This window comes from Rhyacophila brunnea, unplaced genomic scaffold (assembly GCF_057557595.1).
Source record: "Rhyacophila brunnea isolate RB1 unplaced genomic scaffold, BYU_Rbru_1.0 scaffold_5, whole genome shotgun sequence".
Lineage (NCBI taxonomy): Eukaryota > Metazoa > Arthropoda > Insecta > Trichoptera > Rhyacophilidae > Rhyacophila > Rhyacophila brunnea.
In genome coordinates, this window is record NW_028233170.1 from 37,001,327 (window position 1) to 37,007,171 (window position 5,845).

A 5,845-nucleotide genomic window follows, 5' to 3' on the forward strand; every position below is an offset into this window, starting at 1 on the left:
TGTTGTTTGTTTTTATTATCTACATGTTTTAACACAATTTTATATTATATATATTATTATAGTCTCAAATCGAAAGTATAATGGAAATACCGACGCTTTGTGATATAAATAAAAAGGATTTCAATTAATAAAAGTTATTTTCTAAACAAATCAATATTTATTGAAAATATTAAAGCTAAAAATATCATACCATTTACTTTCGAGAGAACACATCAGACTACAATATAAATACAAATATAAATAATTATTAAATCTTTTAATGTGCCTACAACGCACCTCCATTTTGTTACACTATAATATTTCAAACTTTAATTTTTGAATCTAAGTTATTTTTATTTTTAACGTTTTTAGATACATTTACACACGTATTACATTTCGGTGTGGCACATTTAAGTTGTCTACCTTAAGAAATGCAAAATCTAGGCTTGGATAGACATGCAAAGAATAGAATTCATCTTGCAGCAGAAATAAAAGAATGTAATTGTATTGAAAATTCATTTATAACGCAGCATTTTATTTAATTTTATATTAACATTGTACTTCGGACATTGATCAATACAAACAGGCCATACAATACAAAATAATGATTGTCGCCACACTCACAAATTGCCATCCCGGCCACTCATTATGCGAATAATGCCCATCAAACACATTAATGAATGGACACAAAAGTGTTATCCTTTTCACAACAAAAGTGTGTCGATGTATTGAAAAAATTATATCATTTTACAGTGATAATGGCTAAATTATAATGACCGTAAGAGTAATGGTACGTTTTTTAAATAACAATAATTTGTATTGAAAAATATATATAATAAAAATGGTCAGATACAGAAGCGTATATAGAAATATAAGACTCCATCAAAAATTATATAATTCACTAATCCATTAATATTTCGAAAATTGAGATGTCATACTTTTATGTTGATATATGAGTAAATATACATTTTATGTAAGGTTCAATACCAGTGGACAAATGAATACGACAAAAGTGATTTAAATAATATTGTTAGCAAAGCCGATCATAGACAATAATATAAATAAACCCCGTTTTCTTGTACACGAAAAGAAATTTCGGTACAAGTCGTTTATGGGGAAGCCAGCGGCAAACAAATTTTGAAAATAGCCGATATACTGGATTATTTGTTAGGTTGGGTAAGTTTAGGTTAAGTGAAGTTAGGTTAGATAAGGTTAGGTTAGGTTTTTCATTAAAGAAATTCATAAATTTTGCCAAAATTGGCTATGACAATAAGCGCGGTTCCCGCCTGGCTTTCCCATAACCGACTTGCACCGAAATTTCAACTTTTCACCTGTTTAAGTCCTAAACAATCATGAAATAATATATAATTATATAAAAATGGGATCTTCTAACGAATCCACATTTTATCACGTTCTTTTAAAATTGAATGTTAATCTTAGACTATGAATAATAATTCTTGTTGCACTAGTATTGATAAATTAAAATACTTTAAAATGTAAACAGCTCACAATGGCCGCGCGGTTTAAGCGGCCTATAGCGTCATGGGTCCCAGGTTCGAATCTTGGGTCTGGCGAATACACAATATATTGTTTTTCAATAATTTGTGTTTGAGTCATGGTATGGACTTAATAGGTTGAGCAATTGGCTGACATCCATTTCTCGTAAAAACAAAGTTTGCTAATACAAACATCCACCTTGTGGGGGCCCCATATCGTGGGCGTACAGGCAGAAGTCACTAACTCCAAATACAAAGTTCTGAGATAATCAATGTTTTGTGTTTTTGGTATTCTTAAAATGGTTGTAAAATCTTTATTTTTGAGTTATTCATTACTTTTATTTTTTTATTTGTTCAATAATCTTAAATCGTGACTTCTGCCAGTCAAACAGCATTACTTTTTATATATAAAGACATTAAAATCTCAATTTCGTCAAAACTGGAGTTAGTGTCTTTTGCCTGTACGCCCACGATATGGTCTTATTAGGATCGGAAAATAATGTACTTAAATTTAAAAAAATGTTTCAAATCGCAAGCTTTACATTTTCTGGTAATATAGTGATAGTGACTAGTGGTAGTTATTACTTATACTTATAATGCAATGTAGTAAACTGTTTGTATACAAATATGATTGTTTCATAATATTGAATAGAGTATTAATACATTTTATGATAAGAACGAAATATGCAATTGAAAATTTTTTTTTAGTTAGGAAATAACTAACACTACCATCGAAACTCGTCATTTAGTGCCGCGCTGACTATAGACGGCGTTGTGGTTTTTCGTTATGTTCGTTGGTCAGCCTAGTAAGATTATTAAGCCTACTTTGCCCAATTGATTTATGATTTTAATTTACCTACTGCAAAAATGGCATGCACACATATTATTATGCATATTAATATAAAATATTCATTGGTGTAGTTGTAGAATATAATAAAATAAAATTTCAATTACAAAAAAATATCTGCCTGAGATGTAGGCCCCTTTTCTGACTGCGCCCCAATGCATTGAGACTTTAGACACAGACAGTGAACTTCCGTGGTGCCAGGCAGGTCACACGTTGTTTAGGGACGGCATTTTAAGGAATGTGTGTGAATATTACAGCTTTTTAGAATAGATTTTGCGAAGACGAGCTGACGGTTACTAGGTACTCACTTACATTTTTAGTGGATATTTAGATCAGATTTTCATTGCATTTATCGATTAAAATAATGAAATTTGGTAGAGATGAAATTTACATAAATATTGAGGGTTGGGTAAAGCTATTTGAGACTGCATAGGCCATAGGGGAAGCACTTTACCTAGGGACGTCTCTGGCCACACCGCTGGCTAGATAATATAATGAAATTGTAAAACAAACATAATTTATAGATATTATATACAATATGTAATACCAAATTACTAATTAAAGTAGGTATCAGATTTTTAAAATATTTTAATTATAAATAATATGATTAATTACTTACTTTTATTACACCCAAAATCGGTATATTTGATCGAATAATTGAATATCTTTCATAATACTTAGGTACATTCACTAATATTATAAAATACAATAATTATAAATCATTAAGCAGATACTATATTCATTATTCTAGAATCTTATCACCAGCAACAGCAAACATAAGATTAATATCAGCGCTCGAAATGGAATATTTTACAAATCGTAGCACTCGATAACTTTACGAAAACATTAACATAGTGATCTAATAATTTATTGTACTTGTATATATTTTATAAAAATAAGTGTGTTACATTTTTTTATTATATGACATAATATCTAGTTCATACGGTCAAATTAATTGATTTACGGAGCCATAATTTTGGGGATTTTATGAACCGGAATGGCGTTCCGGTACCCTCCAATCCATTTCAAATCCTGAGGATTAGTATAGATTGCAATATCAATAATACATACAAATCAAAATCTGTTTCTCTTGAAAAGTAGCTAACAATGAGACAAGTAGGCAGTCTTATACTACGAATGATTAAATAATATACTATGGAGATATTAAACATAATAAGTACAAGATAAAAAGAATTTTTTATATAAGTACAACGTTTTAAAATTTTCTGTTGAATCATATAAACTTGACTTGACTAGCTTATACGATCAAAAAAAAAGTACTTGATAGAAATAATACTTAAATGTCATTTTGACATGTCATATAGATTTCCATAGCAACGCACGTATATATTAATAATTTAGTTGCTAGGACCCCAGACCCTAGCAACCAATAATGGTGTCGAAATAACTTTTCATACAAAACAGAATTAACTGAAAATGAATTCAATTCTACTTAAAGATGGATAAAAGTATTAAAAATGCATTGGCATCGTGTTCTGATATATTCTAAAAGTTTCAAATGTCTAGCTAGTCGGGAAGTTAGTTAAAAATTGATTGCAAGATTTGTACCGGACAAAGAACCACCGGACAAATAAGAATACGAGCTAAGAAAAACGTCGTAATAAAAAATAAATAAGCTTGTGAAAAAACTGCGTTGTAGGCAATGACATTAATATGGACGAAGCATCTGGAAAATAAAATGACACTCACTTTGTGTCAGGTCTGCCGGATGGCAAAATTCATATTTTAATATCGGTATTCTACGCTCAAATGAACATTCTGCTTGCAAGCGGTCTGGCGACACCGCTGGGTCTGCCCGTACAATCTACAACGTCTAATCTCCGAGAAGTCGTAAGTAACCTAGAATCTGTTTCTAACGCAATGAGTAATGACACTAATACGCCATTACAATAAAGGTTATATTACTATAAATTCTCGAAGCTTGTATCGCATAATGGAAATGGATACGTCATATGGTCACGTGACGTCTACCTATACATCTGTGAATGACTTTCATGCACAATTTCTCGTGCGCGCCGATATGAAGTGAGTCGTCCATTTAATATGTCATTGGTTGTAGGTATTGAATTAGGAGTTGCCCAGTTTAAAAAAGAAAACACAAAACATCGTTCAAAAGTATATTTTATGAAATAAATAAAATTTACCACTCTGATAATATAGACAAAATAGGCACACATAGAAAAAGAAACCTTAATAATGCAAACCTGTACCATCGTAAGATATATTATTATATTATAATTATGGCCGAACAGAGTCGTTGCAGATTGAGATGGCCTCTATTTAGATATTAATTTAAAAAATACCGTCATTTTATAATACGCTGATGCTCAAGTATAATATATTCCTGAAAAGTTATGATATCTTGACGCGTCCGACTGCTGCTGCGAAACGATCTGAAAATCTTGGTACGCCCTTATCATAGCCTGATGCTGCTGAACAACGGATTGAAGAGGAGAACTGGTGGGAGCCAAACTTGCATACGGAGGCAGTGGCAATGCCGGCTTCTCAGGAACCATTGACACGCTGTGGAGTCTCGGAGGCGAGAACATTGAAGGAGGCATCGAAGAAAGAAAACTTCTCGACGGTGGAATAGATGTCAGAATGCTTCTAGTGAAGTTATCCATCGGGTCCACATATGAGAATGATGGATAGGTTTGTGTCATTATTGGTAGAGATGTTGGTGTTATTTCTGACACTGTCTGGTTTGTCATTGTATTGGTGTCAGAATAAGTAGTGGTATTGCTATCAATTCTATGATTTGTCGTCATTATACTATCAGTTCCTTTGGGCTTTCTTCTAGGTCTGTATTTATATTCTGGATAATCAATCATGTGCTGTGATCTTAGCCGTTTGGCTTCATCAATAAACGGACGTTTTTCATATTCTGTCAATATCTTCCACTCTACTCCGAGTCGTTTTGATATTTCTGAGTTGTGCATTTTTGGGTATTCCGCAGCCTTTTTGCGACGTTGAAGACGAGACCAGACCATGAATGCGTTCATTGGTCGCTTTATATGACGAGATGTTGGCTCTAAAGAAGAAGTTAATGCCAAATTGAGTATTTCATCACGCCTTGAAGTAATAGACGGAGAAGAGTGGCTTAACATAGTTGATACTCTCAAGTGAATGCAACTTTATTTAAAAACTTGATAATAACTTTACAGCCTACTACTTAACTAATTAATTGTTTTTAAATATATTTTTTATAAAAGAATCACATAATTTCTGAATATTATTAATATGTTTAAGTAACATCAGTGTTATTAATGGTAGAAATGCAACTGAAGCTAATGATTAACGAAGTACAAAAAGGTATTATGTTGGGATCAGTTTTTAAATCACTTATTTATTTGTAGAAAATGGTTCAAACTATTTTTATGACTCGTTATTTTAAAATTTTGTTCCAAAAATTTGATGTTGTTATTATTTATATATCAACGTAACTTTGAATATAGTCCTAAGATGTTGAAAACAGTTATGTAGAAATTACGAACGTGACTTT